The sequence below is a fragment of the Balaenoptera acutorostrata genome, chromosome 20 (genome assembly GCF_949987535.1).
Source record: "Balaenoptera acutorostrata chromosome 20, mBalAcu1.1, whole genome shotgun sequence".
Lineage (NCBI taxonomy): Eukaryota > Metazoa > Chordata > Mammalia > Artiodactyla > Balaenopteridae > Balaenoptera > Balaenoptera acutorostrata.
The window spans coordinates 40,238,498-40,260,774 of NC_080083.1; the positions used below are offsets into that span (position 1 = coordinate 40,238,498).

The following is a 22,277-nucleotide window of genomic DNA, read 5'->3' on the forward strand; positions in this document are numbered from 1 at the left end:
ATAAAGAAGGAATGGTGAAAGAGGGAGAAGGCAAAGGCAGGCCAGGGAATGTCTGCAGACTCTGGCCCTGTGCCCACATCTTTCCTGAGAAGCGGTGTGCCCAGAGGCAAACAGGTGGTGGAAGAGGCAAGCCCTGCATCCAGGCTTGCTGATACTGACCTGTAACCCACCATCTGGCCAAGCTCCACCTCTCCCTGAGTCACTGAAATGAAAACCCTGTGGTTGGAAGCAGCTTTAAGGGCCCCCAGCTTCTTTCTTACCCATCATCTCCCACGCCAGTCAGTAGCAGAGCGAGTTTATGCAACAGAGACTGTCCAGCTCCAAAGTCTGGGCTCTATCTGGACCATGACCACAAACGCTTTAGTGGCCAGGCAAATGACATAGGTTAAGTGGTTGGGTGTAAGACAACAGGGGCTGGGGCTGTGAGGAACTGCAGGCTCTGCTCGAAGGCATTCAAATTCAATTAAAAAAAACATTGGGCCAGCCAAACAAAACTTATCTATGGCCTGAGTGAGTGGGTGAGGCCTCTAGATGGTTCAGTTTTCTGCCTAAATGAATGGTCTTCCGTATCCCCTGACAACCAAGATGTCTGTTGGATGCAGATCTCCAGAAACAGACTTTAAGCTATGAACCTCTGTCTGCAAAGTGGTCCTGAGCAGGTCCTTGCTCCAACACTTCCAGAGATAGGGTGATCCTTACTTTCCCAGACAGCCTTGAATGGGGCCTGCTTACCCGTACCACTAGAGCCACTTACCACACCTGCCTGTTGTAGACCACTTATTGGGGTGGGGTGCCCAGGTAGGGGCATATCTTTTATTTTGCAAACTTTTTTTAAGCGTGGAAATATTTTCTTTATTATAAATAAAATACAAGCTCACTGTGGAAACACTGGAAAATATGGAAAAGCAAAAGTTAGAAAAGAAAAAATATCCATACCTCCCTTAAGTACCTCCCCTACCCCTTCCCCAACGCCCACCCCCACCCCCCATTCAGAGAGAAGCATTGTTGACACCTTGGTGCATATCCAGACTCCAAGTCCTTTTTTTAAATAAGTAAAGCTCTAGTCTTCTTTCTGGCTCCATAACCTGTAAACCCAGAGAGGAGATGCTTCACGCAGCGCTCACACCACGTTGATTCTCTGGCTGTGGAAAGGGATTGCACCACTCCAGCCGCACGCTCTCACCAGACCTGGGTTTCAAAACACAGGTCTGACCTGCGTAGGCCTTTAGCTCCCCAACCTTCCCCAGGGCAGGCACTAGAACCTACCCTATCCTCAGAGACTCTACAGCACCAGGCTCACAGCAAGTGCTCAATTAAGTGTTTCTAAATACACACCCCTGCCCCGCCCCGCTCCCTCCACAACCAACACACCTGCCTCAGCCGCCACGGCCTGGAGCAAAGAGGAAACACACCCAAAGCCTGGAGCGAGAGCACGCCTCGCCGTCTCCTAGGTAACCAGGTCCTAGGCTGGGGAGGGCCCACGCATGCGCACGCTCACCCTTTCTTCCCGTAACCTCCAGAAGAAAGCAACCCGAAAGATTGCCAGAAGCCGAGCGCGCATGTGTGGTTACACCAACACCCCTACCGCCTCCGCCTTCTGTGGATCAGTCCGCCCAGCAATCTCCTCTATAAACACTGTCCGGAAATAGTGCCCATTCCTGGAAACGAGGCCTCGTTAACCAATCGTTGCTTGGGGCGGTAGGCCAGAACTGGCTGGGACGCGCTGTCTCATTGGTTAGACTGGAGGAGTGGGCGGGGCCAAGGGTCTAGGTGAGGCCAAAGCAAGGAGGCGCGAAGCGAGGCAAATTTGCTGCCGCCGGCGGAGGCGTGGCCCCGGGGGCGGCCGGGAAGGCGGTGAAGGGGCGGGGCGACCGTGGGCCCTGAGAGCAGCGGTCGGCGACCGGCGGCGGGAGATCGTGGACGAAGGGAGCGCGACACTCGCTGGTGGGGAGATCGGCGCTCGGCCGGTAGGTGACTGGAGCGAGTCCCGGGGCGAGGGGCAGAGGGGATGGGTCTCTCCTCAACCCGGGGCCGGGCTGCGGCCTGGCCCGCTGCCCCGGAATGGTGGGGGTCGGCGGCGCGGCCGGGGGACCCACTCGCGCGCGGGCCCTCGGCCCTGGCGGCCGGCCGCCGGCGCTCTCTCACTCACGCTGCCAGGGCCACGGTCTCACGCCGTGCTCAACCAGCACACCCACAGGCCACACGCTCGCCCGAAGCGCGCGCAGGGACGCCTTGCTTCCCCTTCTCCAACATCCTTGTTCCTCTGCGCCAAGCTGCCCCACCGCCAGGCCTGCCCCTCCTGCTCTGTTCCCTGGATGCCCCCCAGGATGAGGGCTCACCTCGGCACCGGGCAGAAGGTGCCTAACGCCCAGGTGCGCCGGGTCCGTGAGCCCTCCCACCTGTCCGGGCAGTGAAACCCTCAGGCCTTTCCTGGGAAGGTCTGGGGTCACACCCCGAGCCTGGGAGAAGAGGCAGAACCTGCCCTTGGCACCCAGCGGGGCAGTGCAGGCTACTCGCAGCATCCTCTTTCTCTCCCTGACCCCTCTGTAATTCTTCTGTCCATTCCACTCAGGACTTTATCTGTCAGCTCAGATAAAATATCCCATCTTGGAAGCCCGTCGTGGCCCTGGCAGCCTGCAGCCACCGGCACCAGGCAGAAGGAGGCCACTTGTAAAGTACAGAGAGTCCCACCTGCCCGGGAACCTCCTCGGTGCTGGGTAACTTCAGAAAAAGCCGTTTTTTCCTAATTGAAGTTAAAATATTGCTCTCGGTCCTAAGGGTGGACTAGGGGATGAATGGAGAAAAGAGACAGAAATCAGTGGTGTAAATGGTAAAATTATTATTTTTTAACTGGGGGACAGTGAGTACCTGTCCCTTGATTAAGAACTTGAAAAGCAAATGAAGTTAAATGATGAGAGATGGGGCCTAATACAGAATAGAAGTCTGAAGTTTATTCCAGGAAAAATGTTGAAAACCCCTTGACTAGAAACATGGTCTTTGTGAAAGAGTAGAGGGAGATAGTATCTTAACATTAGTGATGTGTTTTTTACTTAGTATCTTCATACTTGTAACCTCCTTTTCCCTTCAGATGTCCGTGTGATAAGATAGTTAGTATTGTCCTGCTTTAGAGGTGAGGCACCTGAGGCAGGTGTGTGTTTGTCGGGGGCGGGGATGTAAATAGATCTTGCCTAATGCCTCATAGCTAGGACTCAGGGTGAAGACTTGAACCTGGGCCACTGGAGTCTTTCCCAGGCTCCTTCCCCTGGACCAGGACCACATTTATGGGGCTTAAGATGCAGGACAGAGGGAGAAGTGTTTGCTGGGGTATTTATGCTTTTAACATGAGAGAACAGGTGCTTGTCTTACAACGTGTTTGGATTTACTCTTGGTGTTCTTTAAGTGATGTCAAAGACAGTTCCTTTGGTGCAGCAATGCCAGACATCTGAGATTTTCAGACACCTTGAGGACATCCTCGTTTATTTTGAAGGGTGTGGTGAACTTCTCAGAAGGCCTCAAAGTAAAAGTACTAGTCTCTGACTTTAATTTTAGAAATATATACCCAGGTATATGTTCCAGCACTTTTGTGAAATCAGACAGCAGTAAGCCGCCAAGCTTTAGGTCACCTTCTGACTGTTTTCAGAGTCTAAGGAGCAGTTAGTTCTGAAGGGGGTTTTTCGCCCCTGGTATTGTCAGTTAGAGTTTGCGGGAGCGGCACCATGGAGACCCTGCCAAATGAGCCTTCATCTATTAAACAAAAATGTCTGGTTGGCCATTTCGCCTCAACAGATGGAGGTTTGGTTCCTCATTTTGGTTCTCCTGTTGAACACTGACTCCATTGTGATCTGCTTGGAGTGTTTGTATATCACTTAATGTTGAGAAGCAGGCCTGCCCTGATTGGTTGTCCAACTCCAGGCAGCTGTTGTGATTTTGTTTGGTGCGTGGTAACAGTTCATCCTGACCAGGGTCTGGTGAGAGATCTGTAGATATGTGAAAGAGGTAAAGCCTGATCCAGGGTTGTTTTCCTCATTGTTGGCACCCTCTTAAGAGTGTCCTATCACTTTGGCCTGCAAAGTCACTTTTAATTTCCTATTTTTTTTCCTGTCTCGATGGACAGCACATGAGCTTTCCTAACAGGCCTGCCTGCCTTGATGAAGAGCTGAGAGATTAATGTTGGTTGACCTGACACATGTTTTTTCTGGGAGAGTAATTAAGAAATCTTAAGGGCTTCCCTGGTGGCGCAGTGGTTGAGAATCTGCCTGCTAATGCAGGGGACACAGGTTCAAGCCCTGGTCTGGGAGGATCCCACATGCCACGGAGCAGCTGGGCCCGTGAGCCACAGCTACTGAGCCTGCGCCTCTGGAGCCTATGCTCCGCAACAAGAGAGGCCACGATAGTGAGAGGCCCGCGCACCGCGATGAAGAGTGGCCCCCGCTCGCCGCAACTAGAGAAAGCCCTCGCACAGAAACGAAGACCCAACATAGCAATCAATCAATCAATCAATCAATCTTTAAAAAAAAAAAAGAAATCTTAAAACCAAATTCAGTCCTAAATCAAAAGTGTAAGTCAACTTGATACACACATAGGCAGCATCTTTTGTACCAATGGCTTCCATCATCTCAGAGGTGTTTTTTTTTTCCTGGCAAAAGGTTAAAATGCAACTAAAATTCTGCTTTCATGATTAATAAGTCACTACCGCAGTTGTGTCTGATGCTTCCTGTTTGCCCCATTTTAGTATTTCAGTTAAACTGGAAACATCTGAGCCTTATGGGCACTTTTGATGGCACCAACGTGAAATTGGCGGGAAGGGGGACAGTTCCCTGTCAGTGGATTTAGGGAGCTTTAAGGATAAGCCAGCCTCTCTGGCCGCCGCACGCCTGAGATCCTTCAGCAGGAAAAGGAATGGGGGTTGATCACCTTCAAGGGGTAGGTGAGCGTTTAGAGTGATGCACGTGTGAAGGCTTTGCATTTGCTTGGCGATGCTGACTGAAATGTTGAAAGCAGTAGATGAGAAGTGGAAGGCCAAACATAGGGCAGATCGTGTGGTAGAACATTTCAGTTGAGCTGAGCGAGACACTGAAGTATGTTGGATTTGGGGTCTTCAGTTCTGGCCTTGTCTTACTGCCTGAGTGACAATGCAGAGAAAAGTCACTTTTTCTCAGCAGCCTGTGCACCCTTCTTTGTACTCTATCAATAGTTTAAAAGATCCCCTTCCTGTGGTTGCCAAGGTGGGGGGGCGGGGTTGGATTGGGAGTTTGGGATGAGAAGATGCAAGCTATTACATATAGAATGGATAAACAACAAGGTCCTACTGTATAGCACAGGGAACTATATTCAATATCCTGTGATAAACCATAATGGAAAAGAATATGAAAAAGAATATATATATGTATAACTGAATCACTTTTCTATACACCAGAAATTAACACATTGTAAATCAACTATACTTCAATTAAAAAAAAAAAAGATCCCCTTGCCCTTGCTATTTTATACCCTTTAATCTCTTATCCTCCTGATATAAATCCCTTGAAATTATATGGCATCCAGAGTAATGGTACTTAGTGGCTATTTTCTGTATTTTCTCACAATACTCCCGTAAAGAAAGGCAGGGACAAAGATCAGGAATGTGAGGCCTAGTAAGGAGAAATAAAGGGGATGAGATTACTCAGGAAATCAGTGTCATGCCTAGAAGCTAAACCCACGTTTCTTGATATCTAGTTCACTGCCTCTTCTACTAACTTACTCATGAAAGGGTAAGTTGTTTTCTTTTTTTTTTTTTTCCAAAACAGGTCAGTTTTGAATATAACTAAACCAGGGTAGCTGCTTTATTTATCTATTTATGTTAACAAGTATTAATTAATAAGTGTTAACAATTAATTATTAGTTGATATTGATTATCCATAATAATTATTAACAAAAGTCTAAAAGATGAATAGAGCATCCTCTGGGCGAGTCTGCTTATCCCCGTTTTACAGATGCAGAAATTAAAGCAGAGTGGTCAAGTGATTTGCCCGGAGCGGTAGAGCAAGTCCACGGCATCTTCGTATCCAACTTGGGGGTTTAGGCTGTCGGGTCAGGTCCAGGTCTGCCACTGTCTGCCTGTGTGACCTCAGGCAAGTCACTTCACTTCTCTAAGCATTGGGTGCCTCGTCTGTAAATACTTCATGGTGTTGTTTTGAGTAGAAAAGGAGAGAATGTATGTAAAGTGCTGAGCTCGGTGCCTGGCACAGAATAAGCCATAGGACACAATGGCTATAACTGCTGATGGTGGTTGTAGTAGTAATCGCCGTACTAGTAGTTGCCGATTACCACTTTGACTAGACCTGTTTTCTGTAAGATGACGTCAGGAAGGGTCACACTGCCTGATAAGGGCAGTCATTTTCTCAGCAGGACCTCCCGGGGGACATTTCTTCTGCCTAGAGGGTTTAGCTGTCAGGTTTTCCCTGTCTTACACTAAATACTGCCCTTACCACCCTCCAAACGAGTCTAAAAAAGCTCCGGCTCTGCTTGGTCAGAGTTGGCGAGCCTAACCCTTGGCCACCCTTGGCCCTCCCAGGACTCTGGCAAGAGGCAGAGCTGAGCCTTTCTAGGGCCGTCCTGTGTCCCCCGTGCAGCGAAGTGGGTCCCAGCCTTAACTCTGGAGGGGAAAAAAAGGAAAACACTGTGTAGAATATAAGTCAGCAAGGACTCATTCTTCTCTGTTTGGGAGACCAGGAGGGAAACCTGGGTTCTGTGGGGCAAGGTTCCCACCACCATGTGGCAGCCTCAGCTCACTACGCTTTGTCGCCTTATTGCCAGTCTGGGGGCCCTGGATCCGCAGTCAGGGACTTGCAGATTTCCATTTAAATCACCCAAGAAAAAAACCAGTTTCACATTATATTTTAAATTCTTTTTTTTCCCCTTCTTAATACAAAACAAAAATACAGGCTCCCACCAGGCTGACGTTGCCTTTAAATAACATTTTGTTTTCTCTTGGGGAAGCTTCCTTCGTGGCCAAAGAGTCATTTCTAAAGTGAACCTAGTTTTTAGAAAAAATAGATCACCGGATGTCAAGCCTCGTGTGGAGCTCGGTTCAGATGAAAATGAAACCAGCAGATCTGGAGTGGCAGCTCCACACTTCACTTCAGGCTGCAGGTGAGAGGCAGAGTGTGTCTGGGCCCAGCTTGGCAACTGGTCGGCCCCACAGGGTGCATTTGATAGGCGCCTTAGTCATTTTCCAGGCAGCTTTGCTTAGGTGAGCAGAGCACTTTCTCTGGAAGGTGAGTCACCCTTGCAGGGGTGTAGGTGACAGGCGATTTATTCCCCAGCTCAGTCGCAGAGGAAGTCTTGAACAGACCTTGTTGAGAAGCCCTTTTCCAAAGGTCATGTTCATTTCGGTCCAAGGACTTTGGAGGCAGGGGTAAGGAAGCAAACCGAAAGCTCCTGGGGCTTGCGGACTGACAGAGAGATGGATCCCCCGGCAGGGGGTTCATGTGGACCCGGCACAGAGCCCAGATCAGCAGTGTCACTGCACTCTTGAGTCCAGCCACCTTGAGGGTGGAAAATGGCCCACTTCCAGTGAGAGTCAACAAAGAAGCAGGAGGGGAGCTTTGGCTCTAGGGAGCTGGGAAACCCCTTGGCAAAAAGCAGAGAGATACATACCATACTTTGGTGTGAAAGGCCTTTTGGGGAACCCTTTTCTACCTGCCTTCCTTTTCGCCACCTGAGTTGGAGGCTCTAAAGAGCTCCAGTGATTAGGAAGGCTAGATTCAACCCTGGCTTTCAGGAAACTTTGGAATTCTGAGCCTGCCACACTTCTGGAACCAGTGTTTGGACTCAGAAAGAAGCTGCAGGGCTTCCCTGGTGGCTCAGCGGTTAAGAATCTGCCTGCCAATGCAGGGAACACGGGTTTGAGCCCTGGTCTGGGAAGATCCCACATGCCACGGAGCAACTAAGCCCATGTGCCACAACTACTGAGCCTGTGCTCTAGAGTCTGCGAACTACAACTACTGAGCCCACGTGCCCCAACTACTGAAGCCCGTGCGCCTAGAGCCCGTGCTCCGCAACAAGAGAAGCCACTGCAATGAGAAACCCGCGCACCCCAACGAAGAGTAGCCCCCACTCGCCGCAACTAGAGAAAAGCCCACGCGCAGCAATGAAGACCCAACACAGCCAAAAATAAAATAAATAAAATAAATTAATTTATTTCAAAAGAAAAGAAAGAAGCGGCAGAGGGAACTCCTGAGCCATCTCTTCCACCCGGTTTCTGGATGCTGTGCCTTCTGACCTTCTTACCACTAAAGCCGTGACCAGGTGTCCTTCAAGGCAAAAAGTTTGTTCAGACTCTGTGTTCTAGACCAGTGCAGTTGGTGTTGAACTTGACTGCTGAGGGTCAAGGACCTCTCTAAGCAATATCCAGATCACACCACCAGGTGGGCTTGACTTTATTGAAGCCACAGGGGAAGAGCTAGTATTACCTTGTTTCCTTTATCTGTTGCAGGCTCCCCTCCAGCCCCCGCTACCCACACCTCATCCATCTGGACTAGCCAGCAGTCACTTTGGGTGGGCATGGCTAAGTGACCTTAGGCCTGAACCACTCTGTCAAGAAAGAGCTATTTGAGTTATAGCCTGGAAGTGATCATAACCGTTTGCGTGCTCTGTTTTACAAACGAGAAAATGGTGACCCCAAGAAGCTGAGTTGCCCAAGGCTACACGGCTAGTTAATTGCAGAATCTGAACTAAAGTCCAGGCTCTCTGCACTGTGCTGTGCTGCTCCTTGAACAAAAGAACTACTCCTGGAGTAGGAATTGTATTTTTTTAACTAGCTCCTCCTTCATATCCACACCCAATCCCATCACTCCCGGCCTTTCTTCAAGCTTTGCCAGACCTGGGGAGGGTGGAGCCAAAGCGGCAGCTGCTCTGAGTCTAAGAAAAAGTAAACAGAAAGCTATTTATTTGACACTCTCTTGTACCATGAGGTTCGTGTAACCAAAAGGGGGTGAAGGTTGATAAGAAAATACAATTCTGGGCAGGGTTACCCGGAAGTCTCAAAGGTTGCCTACACCTGTAGGTCACTGTCCTACCTCACCAGGCAGTATCTTACCCAAAGTGGGTCTTCAGTAGCTATGAATGATTGATTGTGAGGCTACAAACCCACTGGGCACCATGAAGCTCCTCTGCATCTTTCTCCTGTTGTGTTACCTGTGGTGTGCAGGTAGCCAGAAGACCCAGAGTAGTTGGGCGTCATTCCCTCGGGATCCGTCCAGCTCCTCTCAGTGAAGAGGCTCTTTCTTGTGGGCAAAGCTCGATGTCACATCTAGATGGTGGCCTCCATAAGTGCAAAGATCTGTTGTATCTGAGATCCACCACACACCTTCTGCTGACTGCGACATTTCCTTTTATCAGAACAGAATTAGTCCTGGTCAATACTAGGGATAGGTGGGAGGCTTGGGAGGAAGGGGGCTTTGCCAGCCTCAAATGAGGATGCTATTGCCAATTAAGATTAGAAATGGAGGGACTTCCCTGATGGCACAGTGGTTAAGAATCCTCCTGCCGATGCAGGAGACACGGGTTCGAGCCCTAGTCCAGGAAGATCCCACATGCCACGGAGCAACTAAGCCCATGCACCACAACTACTGAGCCCGCACTCTAGAGCCCACGAGCCACAACTACTGAGCCTGTGTGCCACAACTACTGAAGCCCGCACGCCTAGAGCCCGCGCTCCGCAACAAGAGAAGCCACCACAATGAGAAGCCCTCCCACCGCAACGAAGAGTAGCCCCTGCTCACCACGACTAGAGAAAGCCTGCACACAGCAATGAAGACCCAGCGCAGCCAAAAATAAAATTTTTTTAAAATAATAATAAAAATATAAATAAAGAGTCTGCCTTCCAGAGATCCTCTGCGAACATTCCCTGTCATACCACAGGTCCCAAACCCTTTCCTCCCTTCCTGGGGGAGGACAAGAATGTGACCCTGTGTTGAAAGGGACATGTCCTCAAGCTGCTCACTCAGGCCAGTCTGTCAAAGGATGTGTAGGGCAGCATCTGAAACGAGGCCGTGATCAGGGTGCCACTGCCAAAGGGCAGAGCTGGACTGTGTACTTCCTTCCATTTACCCCCATACATTGGAAGCCTTCTGTGGAAAGCCAAGTTGTTTGGGTTTCTTGTTTATTCTGAAGTTCCTCAAACTAGTTCCTCAATTTCAGGACCAGTCACCAATAACTACAATGAACTTGACGCTTCTTCCCTTCCAAAGAGGCTGGGCCCGTCTTTCTCCATCTCCGAAAACAGGTAGACCCTGCTTGAAGCCAGTCCCACCTGTGAAAAGCAGAGTTACCAACCAACAGAGGAGGGAAGTGGTTGCGTTGCAGCAGGATTGACCATAGCCCAGGGAACTGCTCCTTGCTCAGAATCCAATCCAAAAAGTTAAATAAGGAGAAGTTTTTCACAAGCAGACCTTGCTTGCAATGATGACCTCAAGGCTTGGCAAGATCCAGAAGTGCATTTTGACTCATCAAAGAAAGCTGGTTGTGTTTGGCACGACTTCAGTGTTGAGGGCAGTTAATGGCACTATAATCTTTGGAAACTGATCGTTATTGAGTGGTACACACTGCAGCCCCCACTTAATCAGAATATTCAGTTACACAGAATACCCCAACCTACAGATTTCAGTGACCCTATGAAATTTTTATATATAACATACATTAAAAATTCCTTGCTGTGTATTGTAGAAAATGAAGTGGTTGAGGTTTTTCTCAATACTACCCCGCCCCCCATTCTCCTGAGTAACTGCCTCTGTGGATCAGTGATGCCCCAGTGGCATCTTTTCTATATGCCATTGGCTCTCCTCATGCAAAGGATTTGAAAGTTGAATTGAAAATGTCATTGTAATACTTTTCTTTTAAAGTTTATACAATGCCCTATATCAGGGCCTGGAGACAAAGTAATAACCATATTTATGAATTTAGTAACTGATGCTCAACGCTTTGCTATTAAAAACAAAAACTAAAAACAGTAAAATAGGCTCAAGAAGCCTGGAGCCAGGCTTTATAAAATGCATGGTGAATTTGAACTTTGTCATACAAAGTTCCTGGGATGGGTCGAGCTGTGCTGGGCATGGGTGGGCTAAGGAACACTGGCCTGCCACATGCTTGGAGTCTTTGATCCCCAATGCCATTTTAAAGTTGCTTTTTCCAAAACTTAGGCTGGCTGTATTTATGCTTCCTAATTGAGATGCTTCCTCCTGGGTCAGTCCCTGGGTTTCTCACTAACAAACCTTTGGCTTGTGGCAGCTTCTGCATTGGGGTCCCAATTTTTAAAGCTTGAATCATTTGAAAATGGATTCAGTGTCATGGTTAAGAGTATGGACTTTGACATAAAAGAGTCCCACGTGCAAATCCTGCTTCTGCCACTTCCTTGCAGTGTGACCGTGGGAAAATTACTTGACCTACTGAGCCTCAATTTATTCCTCCATATAAGGGGAATGATACTAGAGTTATTGTGAGGATTCAAGAAGTAATACATAGCAAACATTGCCTAATGTACCTAATACATAGCAAACAATAATAGCTGTCATTATTATTTTTATTATTATTGACAACCAGCATGTAATTCTGTGTTTACATATAGCAGCAGGTTGTTGAAAACACCCAAAGATGTCCACAGGACAACTGATTTCGGCTCTAGGTGCCGAGGAGTTCTGGGTCCTTGTTCATTGTGCACTGGTGGGTCATTCTTGAGTCCATTCAGAGCTGAGGCACTGCCAGGAGAGAGAGGCTGGATGGCGTGTGCAGAATGCTCTTCAAAGAACAACCCCCTCAGGAATTCCCTGGCGGTCCAGTGGTTAGGGCTCTGTGCTTCCACTGCAGGGGGACACGGGTTCGAGCCCTGCTCAGGGAACTAAGATCCTGCATGCAAGGCGAAGCCAAAAAAAAACCCAAACAAAGAACACCCCTGTCATGGGTGGCCCTTTTCCTGCTGGCCGCTTCTGCCTCCCTGCTCTTGGGATGCTCCCCTCCTCCTTTGACAGTGCCTGTTGCAGACTTTCCTTCCAACACTAGGGCTGCTGGCTGGTGGGTTTCAGCTCTGCACAGGCGAGGACTGTCAAACAACTGGCAATTCCAGTCCCGGAAAGGACTGCTCATCTTGTAACAGCTTCCCTCTCACTGGAGGTTCTGCTAATGTTTCTAGAGCATCCCCTGTGTGCCAGGCACTCTGTTGGGCATTTAAACATTGTTTCTTGTATTTAATTGTCCTGTAAAATCCTGTTATGTATGTTTGAGGATCCTTATTTAACAGATGAGATACCTGAGTCTCAGATTAAGTGATCTGCCCATGGTTACACACCAGAATGTTAAGGCTAAGATTCAAACTCAGATCTTTTGATGCCAAGGCCATCCTGTTAAGTAGCTGGATGGCCATCCCTCAGGATCATTGAGTGCTATGTTGGAATAAATGATGTCCAGGGCCCTTCTGATCCCAAGGTCATTTTGAGATTCCTTGATCATCTATTTATCCATCCACCCATTTGCACCAACTAGATTATAAGCACCTTGAGGGCAAGGATAGTCTTCATAGCAAATAACTAGTGTAGTGTTTGTTAACCACCTGTCCTTAACTGATGGATGCTGCCTACTTCCCTGACACATAGAAACAGGAGAGAAGAAAGGGCCACTAATCCACTAAGAAAAGGGTTACCCAGGAATTCTGATCCCAGCAATTTACCACCTAGAGTTACTTGTAAGAGTGCACAAAGAGGGAATTCCCTGGTGGTCCAGTGGTTAGGACTCTGCACTTTCACTGCCGAGCACATGGGTTCAATCCCTGGTCAGGGAACTAAGATCCCACAAGCCGCAAGCCACGCGGCACGGCCGAAAAAAAAAAAAAAAAGAAAAGAAAAGTGCACAAAGAAGTGAATAAAAGTGTTGTTTTGCAATATTACTTACAAGAATAAAAAATGGAAACAATTTGAAAATCCATCCATAGAAGAAAAAGTGGGAAAATGATAGTACATCTGTACCATAAAATCTTATGGAACCATTAAAAAGAATGAGATAGATCTACATACACTGAAATGGAACAGTATTCATAATTTATTGTTAAGTGAAAGAAGCAACGTGTAGAATATTATGTATGTATAATCCTATGTTTATTTTTAAAATAGTCCCAAACTCTATGTTCGTATATGTACAGTAATGGAACTAGAGGGGTTTACACCAAACCTGTTTCTAACATTGCAGGGAGAAGGGAATGGTGCAGGGATTTTTTTTTTTTAATATATACACTTTTTGTCTTGTTTAATTTTTTATAATGAACAAGTATTATATTTGTATTTGAAAACAAAATAAAGATTTTTTTTTCTTTTTTTTTTTTTTTAAAAAGCAGCGTCAGATATACAAGGAAGCAGCTTCAGATACACTAGCCTGAAACCCTTGCCTCTTTCAGGTTCCCTGGGTTGGGACCAGCCCTCAGATCCTACCCCTTGACATCAGCAGCCATGGAGGGGCCAGTGGTTTTCTCTCAGGTCCAGTTCTGCTGTCTCCCACTCTTTATGGGGCCACTTGTGCCCACGAGCATGTCTTACCCAGCATCGTCACCGCTGCATACACTTGTCATTGGATGGTTATAAAGTAAAAGCAGGGAAGCACTGGCCATCAGAGTTGAGGACGGCTGGCACAGCGATCGCTGAGCACCTTCCTGCTTCTTGAGTCACAACGGATGAAACTCACAGTCCCCCGGGGAAAACTAGAAAGAGAGTGAAATGAAAACCAAAACCAGGAGGGACAAGCTTACCCATCTCCAGCTTCTGTTTTAGCGGCCCTGCTGCCAGAACTCACTGAACAGCCCCCGAGGTTCTGGCAAGGTTTCCTGTGTGTGTGGTGTGTGTGTGCGGGGTGAGGAAGCAGTCATCACGTATTTATGAAGCCCCAGTCACAGATGTGGACCAGACACCTCCTAAATTCTCATCCCATACCAAGAGACCTTATTTTAGTTATAGCTTGTTTTCACCATAAAAGTAATACCCCACAGAGAACATCTCTGGAGGGATATGTAAGAAACTGGTAATGGGGATCCCCTCAGAAGAATGGGGGAGCGGTGGGAAGGACTTATATTTCTCATTGTTTATCCTTTCTGTATTTTATTTTTACCACTTGGAAACATCTGTTGAAGAATGAAGACTGGGGAAAGTAGTACTTGCTCACTGCAAAAAATGTGGAAAAATTAGAAAAGTATAAAGAATATTACCACCACCAAGGGAGAACCATTGCTGCATGTCTGTGCTAGGTGTCTGCATTTTTATAAATGTTGATAAAATATACAGACACATGCTAGGTGGGATCATACCTTAGATATAGTTCTGTATCCTTTTTCTTTTAACATTGTATCCCATACACATTTTTCCATATAGTTAAGTATTATTTGTAAGCATTTTTAATGGAGGTACCATGACTTATTTAATAATTATCCTCCCCATGTAATTAGACATTTTTGTTTCAGTGTTTTACTATTATAAAAATACACTGAACATCTTTGTACATCTTTTCCCATATTTCTATCTGCTCCATACCTCCTAGATTGCAATTATGGAGTTGTGCGCACAAGAAATGGCTATCTTCCCTTGGTATATGATGATTTATCACATTTAGAGTTCTTTCACCTACATTATCTTATTTAACGAGTAAAGGGAGTGAGGGTGAGGAGAGTAAGGAGACCAGGTGCTATCGGCGGGGACTTCCTGGAGGTGGAAGGCCTGAGCTTCGCCTGGGAAGGACAAGCAGGAAGCGCACACGGAGACCTGTAGATCTGAGTAGCCAGCGGGGTGTGGAGAGATCAGACTGGCCAGAGCCAAACCCTGTGTTTAGGGAAACAGTGGTAAGACAGATTATGGACCACAGAGTTGGGACCAGGCCCATAAGCAGTGCACAGCCAACAGATGTCTTTGAGCTTGAGGTTATCTTAAGGACATAATGATTTAAGATTAGCTTGGCCTCATTGTGAGATGGGAGGGGTCAGGGAGAAGCTGGAAGTGGGTAAGGCCTGTGCTAATAGAATAGTGAGGTGACTTCGTGTCTTAAACATTTGAAAGGGCCTGTAGACAGCGGTGTTCCCGCACATGTGGGGCTAATTAACCTTTTTTTTTTTTTAACATCTTTATTGGCGTATAATTGCTTTACAATGTTGTGTTAGTTTCTGCTGTATAACAAAGTGAATCAGCTATACATATACATATATCCCCATATCTCCTCCCTCTTGTGTCTCCCTCCCACCCTCCCTATCCCACCCCTCTAGGTGGTCACAGAGCATCGAGCTGATCTCCCTGTGCTATGCGGCTGCTTCCCACTAGCTATATTTTACATTTGGTAGTGTATATATGTCCATGCCACTCTCTCACTTCATCCCAGCTTACCCTTCCCCCTCCCCGTGTCCTCAAGTCCATTCTCTACATCTGCGTCTTTATTCCTGTCCTGCCCCTAGGTTCATCAGAACCATTTTCTTTTTTTTAGATTCCACATATATGTGTTAGCATATGGTATTTGTTTTTCTCTTTCTGACTTACTTCACTCCGTATGACAGACAGGACTGGTTAACCTTGATGTGTGGTGGGAATTAGGGATGGTCATAAATTTTATTCCATACCTTTCATCTACCTGGCAGTTTGACCTATGGAATTGGCAGCGACATTGAGTTTTGTGGGCGTGACAGGTTCCTTTTTTATAACTGGCCTGTAAGATTTTAATGATTAATGTATTACATTCACATTTCATATCCTCTTTAATGGGAAATGCTTACGCAGAAATTGCTCTCCTGGGAAGCAGGCCTCAAGCTGGCGAGGAGGCAGGTGTTGAGATTCCTCCAGCTGCGTTTCACTCAGAGTGCTCCTTCCTCCGATGTCTGTTTCTAGGTCCCAATGCCCACTCTGTCTCTCTGGCGAAGGAGAAATTAGCAAGCCTTCCAGAGGCCTGTAACTTGTGATTTTATCAGCCCAGGCTGGGCAGGTGGTGGAGAGTTCTGTCCCAATGGCAGTATTTTCATTTAATGCCCAGCATCCACCATCTGCCCTTAGGCTGTAGGTTCCTCCATCTGGAACTCTGCCCCTGAATTAGACGCCTCTCGTTCTTCTGAGAATTTCACCCCTGGGGGTGTATCAGGACCGAGCACAGTTCCATGATCTGGTACCTGAACTCCACGGGCAACCTCATCCCCTGCAGCTCTCGACAAGCTTTGCTCACCAACAACTTCAAGCTGTTTGTGATTCCTACATAGACTCACCCCTGTTCCTTAACTTTTGCCATCCCCTCTACTTGGAATACCCTCTCCTTTTTTCTTGGGAGCTTCTCACTCACCCCTTGAGACTCAGCCCAGGTGTCACCTGCTTTAAGAAACCTTTCCTGATCCCCACCAGGCTGGGCTAGCTGTCCCTCCATGTGTTCCCACTGCATCTGCTATGTGTCTGTGCCTGTCATTGCATCACTGTGTGGTAAGAGACTACTTGTCTCTTTCCCCAGTAGACTGTAAGCTCCTCAATGGGCTGCTGCATCTTCTTCCTCAGTGTACACGCAGTGCTCAGCAAAGCCCCTATACCCAGCAGACCAATACATGTTCAAAGAATGCTGTGTTATAAGATCCTGCAGTTCTCTGCAGTGTGACAGGACACTCCGAAGGCAAGACCTTACTCATCCAGAAAGCCTCAACCTGCCACAAGTCTCTGGATTTAGAGGCTCCTTATTGCGTGCATATAAGTGATTGTTATATCTTTTTGTCTTAAGTATTTGGTCTGATATTAATATTAAATGTTTTTGGTTAGTATAGGCCTGGCATATCTCTTTGCATCCTTTGTTCTCAATCTTTCTGTATAATTTTGTTTGGTCTCTTTTAGTTAGCATCTAGAGGGATCTTTTAAAATCCTGATCATCTGACTTGAAAACTTAATGTTTTAAAGTGCTTTAAACTAATTTTTTTTTGAGATTTTTAAATTTCTTTATTTTTGCTATTTTCCCAAAGGCTTGTATAATGTAGAAACCATCCTATATATTTGATAGAAAAATATAAAACTACTGGATTGTTTACTATTTTTGACTTATAAAAATGATGATTGCATATTGTTCAATCTAAAAGTTTCCTCATTTAATCACATATAATTTTGGTCTGTTTGAGAAATACTTTCCATTGATTTGTTTGTTTCATCTATCTGTTCTTGAACATTTTCTATTTGGCGAAATGTTCATGGCTATCAAATGTAGTTTTTGTTTTTAGTGGTAAAATGAACAAGTTATTTCTGTTTCTCTTTTATATTATAAAATAATTTTTTTAAATGTATACCATATGTGCTTATGTAGATTAAATTCTTTTTTTTTTTTTTTTTTTAAAGATTTATTTATTTTTATTGATTAATTGATTGATTGATTGCTATGTTGGGTCTTCGTTTCTGTGCTAGGGCTTTCTCCAGTTGTGGCAAGCGGGGGCCACTCTTCATCACGGTGCGCGGGCCTCTCACTGTCACGGCCTCTCTTGTTGCGGAGAACAGGCTCCAGACGCGCAGGCTCAGTAATTGTGGCTCACGGGCCCAGCCGCTCTGCGGCATGTGGGATCCTCCCAGACCAGGACTCGAACCCGTGTCCCCTGCATTAGCAGGCAGATTCTCAACCACTGCGCCACCAGGGAAGCCCCTAAATTCTTTTTTTTAATAGATCTTTATTGGAGTATAATTGCTTCACAATACTGTTAGTTTCTGTTTTACACCGAAGTGGATCAGCCATATGCATACATATGTCCCCATTTCCCCTCCCTCTTGAGCCTCCCTCCCATCGTCCCTATCCCACCCCTCTAGGTCATTGCAAAGCACCAAACTGATCTCCCTGTGCTATGCTGCTGCTTCCCACTAGCTAACTATTTACATTCGGCAGTGTATATATGTTGATGCTACTCTCACTTCGCCCCAGCTTCCCCCTCCCACCCCCTGTCCTCAGGTCCATTCTCTATGTCTACATCTTTATTCCTGCCCTGCAACTAGGTTCATCAGTACCATTTTCCTTTTTTTTAGACTCCATATATATGCATTAGCATACGGTATTTGTTTTTCTCTTTCTGACTAACTTCACTCTGTGTGACAGACTCTAGGTCCATCCACCTCACTACAAATAACTCAATTTCGTTTCTTTTTATGGCTGAGTAATATTCCATTGTATATATGTGCCACATCTTCTTTATGCATTCATCTGTCGATGGACATTTAGGTTGGTTCCATGTCTAGGCTATTGTAAATAGTGCTGCAGTGAACATTGTTGTACATGTCTCTTTTTGAATTATGGTTTTCTCAGGGTGAAACTAATTTTTTTACATTCAATTGTTAATTAAATTGACCAACATATCGTATCGATTCCTATGCCTACCATTGTTTCTTGCATCCCATTTCTTCTCTGGTTTACTTTTCTGCTTGCCAAAGCACAACCTTCAGTGCTTCTTTCCCTGAAGATAGTACCGTCTTTCCTGGAACTCTTGTCGCTGTGTTTGTGTATTGTGTGGATTTTTTTTTAATTGTATTAAGAAAATGAAATGACCTGTTAAAACTAATCAAGTGAAAAATGGTAACATCCCAGGAACATGTACTGGAGTAACTCCACTAGAAGTCTGACCAATTTATTGCTGATCCAGCCCTTACTGATGAGACCCCTCATTTTTAGTTCTTGTCCTTCCTGCCTACACAGGCTAAGAAATTATTACCAACAGTGGGCAGATTCTGCAGGTAAAATAGGGGTAGTAATATGCACATGGGTAGTAATATTGCTCAGTTCCTGAAGTTCCAGGTAACTTTGCCAACAAGCTTTTATCCTAGAAATGAACTAAGGATCCTTGGGTCCCAGGGGAAAGGGCCAGGAGTGTCCTGCCTTTAGCCCTAACCCCATGTTAGATGCTCTAGTTGTATAAATTGGGCCTTATTAGTTTCTGCAGGCAGTTTACCTCTCAGAGCCTTAGCTTCTTCGTCTGTAAAAATATTACCAACCTTGCAGTGTTGCTGTGAGGTTCGTCAATAACAGGGATAAAGCCCCTAGCACATGCCCAACACACAGAAGATGCTTAATGAATGGTAGTGACTATGACAGTCCCTGGTACTTAGGAGACTGTCATTTAATACCTGTTGAGTGAATGCAGGAGCCTACCGGAAAAGGTTTCATTGAGGAGATAGGTTATAAAGGATAGGTGAGATCTGGACAGATAGTAATAAAGGAAGAAGACACTCTTTACAGGGAACAGGATGAGCAGAGGAAGAGAATCAGGCTCACCCATTGCTGCCCTGCTCAGGGAAGTGAAAGGAGCAGTGTGGCTGGAACAGAGGCTGAGGGTAGGGGCTTGGGGAGGGTAGGCAGGGCAGAAAAGGGAGCTGGGATTGAGAACGCATGGGGATCTCCATGTCCGCCTGGCCAGATGGCCGTTTTGCCTGGCCAGCTCACTCTGCCCGGCACTTGCCCTTGGTTCCCCTTCCTGCATACCCCTTGTTCTTGATAGGCAGAGGCTGGCCCATTGTGGCCTAGTAGCCAGGCAAGCTGAAGGCTTAAAAGAGGAAGCATCAGAATGAGATTGGTTTTCAACTAATATCTTATTAAGGAAGTTGAGTTATTCTACTTCTGCTATTTGTCCCCTCTGGGCATTCAGAGAAGGACAAGTTTTTATTTCCAGATGAAATATCATGAGAGGGATTTGCCCTGGTCTGCCCTGGCCCCTCAGTGGACATTTTCAAGATGGCCCTATATTTCTCTTTGATATACAGCGAACCAAGGCTCAAAGTGTTGAGTGCCTTAGGTAAGGCTTGACACCTTGGCTGTATGATGCTGAAACAAAGAAGTCCCATTGTCTCAGTGAGGGCGTTTATCAGCTTCTATTGGCCAGGCAAGCTGATTGGCATTTCATGTACTCTACCTCCTTCAGCCCTCAAAACAACTCTGAAGAAGCTATGAGAAGAAACTCAGTGTCCTGCTCAAGGTTTAGCATGAAGGCTGGGGAGGCAGCAGTGCACGTTCAGCCCCACCTCTGCAACTTGTCCCTGTGTGACTGTTTTGGCAGGCTCCTGAACTTCTCTAAGCCTCAGTTTTCACATCTGAAATTGACATTAATAATGGCGCTGCTTAGTAAATATTGACAGTTATCATTCTGAATTGGAGTCATCCAGCCCTCAAATAATCCTGACAAATCAGTGGCATTTGGGAAACTAGAAGGAATCTCAAAAGGTTTCCTAGGCCTCTAGTTTTCAGACTCTTTTCCTTGGAGACCTAGGATTCTGGGGAGGTCCATGGTGGATGAAGGGAAGCTGAGGATGTGTGGCCCTTGCCCACCTTCTTCAGCAGAGCAGCTGTTTCTGATGTGAATTACATAGCAGTTGCACGTTTCTCCCTCTTTTATATTGTAGAGGTTGAGGTGGATTTCATTTAATAAAAATGGTCCTGCTGCTTTTTAAAAAAAGCTTCCAAGGCTTGACCTCATATCTCCTGGTTCCTAATCTAGTGTTTTTACTGACCTTACTAAAACAGGGAACTGAAATATGATACATTTTAGGAAGGTTGTCATCAAAATTTTAAACATGATTCTTGTACCTTCCAGTTACTCAAGCACTCATTTAGTCTAAACCCCACTCCTGTCCCAGAATCCTAGGAACAGAAGTTTTGCTGTCAGAGAGAGCATCGCTATCATAGCCTTAGACAAGAGCTGTCTAATAGAACTTTCTGTAGTGATGGAAATGTTCTCTGTGTGCACTGTCATATATGGTAGCTAGTGTAACTGAGGAACTGATTTTTAAATTTTATTTAAAATGAATTGATTTAAATGTAAATAGCCATGTGGCTAGTGGCTGCCATATTGGACAGCACCGCCTTACAGTATAGAGCAGGGGTCAGATGGCAGTCCCTGGCCTCTGGGCATGAGAATCATCCGGGGAACTTGTCAAAAGTACAGATTCTGGGCCTAATGCCCAGTGACTGATTCAGTAGACCTAGGGCGAGTGCGTTTGAGATGGTTATTCTAACTTGCAGTCAGGTAGGAAGGCACTACGTTAGTGAGCTTTCCCTCGGCGTAAAAATATGGAGCCAGAACAAGCATTTTGCCCTGGCCTTGATTTTCTGGGGACACTAGAGCAACTTTCTGAGGAATGTCAGACCCTTGGAGAATGTGATGAAAGCTATGGATCTCTTCCCTGGGAAAATACAAAAATAGTTTCTAGGGCTCCCAGACCTCCCTGAAGCCATCCTTGAACCCACATTAAGAACACCTCGGACTTCCCTGGTGGCGCAGTGGTTGAGAATCTGCCTGCCAATGCAGGGGACACGGGTTCGAGCCCTGGTCTGGGAAGATCCCACATGCCGCGGAGCAGCTGGGCCCGTGAGCCACAATTGCTGAGCCGGCGCGTCTGGAGCCTGTGCTCCGCAACAAGAGAGGCCGTGATAGTGAGAGGCCCGCTCACCGCGATGAAGAATGGCCCCCACTTGCCGCAACTGGAGAAAGCCCTCACACAGAAACGAAGACCCAACACAGCCAAAAATAAATAAATAAATAAATAAAATATTTAAAAAAAAAAAAAAAAAAAAGAACACCTCAACTTGGACAGAAGATCTTTACTAGCTGCTGAGGGAGTTGAGCTTGAGCCCAGGAGCCTTGTGACATGCAGGCATGTCACACAGATATGCCCAAGGGTCTATCTGGTACCATCCCACTCATTCCTCCCCCAGATCCCTCCAGGGGCTCATGGAGGCACCACAGAAGAGAGAACAGGCAGTGTATGTGGATCAGGCCCTGAAAGAATACTGAATTAGTTCTGCCCCTTTCCTTTCCCCTTGTGTTTTCATAGCCTTGTGGGTGAGCTGAGAGGGTGTGGCTATTGTCACTGCTCATGTCCTCAGCTCTGACACAGAGAGCAGAGGGAAGAATGCATCTGGGGCCTGAGTGGAGCTGTGGAGAGAGTCCAGCTGAGTAATGGATCAGGATTTTGACTTGCCTTCAAAGGCAGAGACACAACGGGCTCCCACTTAGTCCTCACTTCCCACAGGCTGCAGGAGTGAGAGAGAAGGGGCAAAGCTGCGGGGCTCTGGGCTGGGGCAACGAGCCAGGGACCAAAGCCCAGAGCTGGGCAGGTTACCCAATCAGCAGCCCCAGGCTTAGTGCAGGACCCCAGTTTTTGTAGATCAGAACCCATGTAGAAGTGGGGAAGAGTGAGGAAGCAAGCGTGTGTATGTGTCGGAGAGCTGCTGTCAGGCCAGAGTGTCCTGAAAATAGCCTCTTGAACTTGGAGACTGTCGGTGAGGGTCTGAGTCATGGT

At 46.6% G+C, this 22,277-nt stretch overlaps 1 protein-coding gene across 2 annotated transcripts in view; it reads left to right on the forward strand.

The window, feature by feature from the left end:
* Window positions 1–1,863: 1,863 nt before the first annotated feature.
* The window catches only part of MAP3K14 (mitogen-activated protein kinase kinase kinase 14), a 42,593-nt gene continuing 22,179 nt past the window's right edge, over window positions 1,864–22,277 (forward strand). The window contains exon 1 of one of the 2 annotated variants that reach the window (XM_007180163.2): window positions 1,864–1,967. The gene's annotated coding sequence lies outside the window, so the exon portion shown is untranslated. The remainder of the gene's footprint in view (window positions 1,968–22,277) is intronic. The other variant, XM_057536278.1, reaches the window with a different exon arrangement.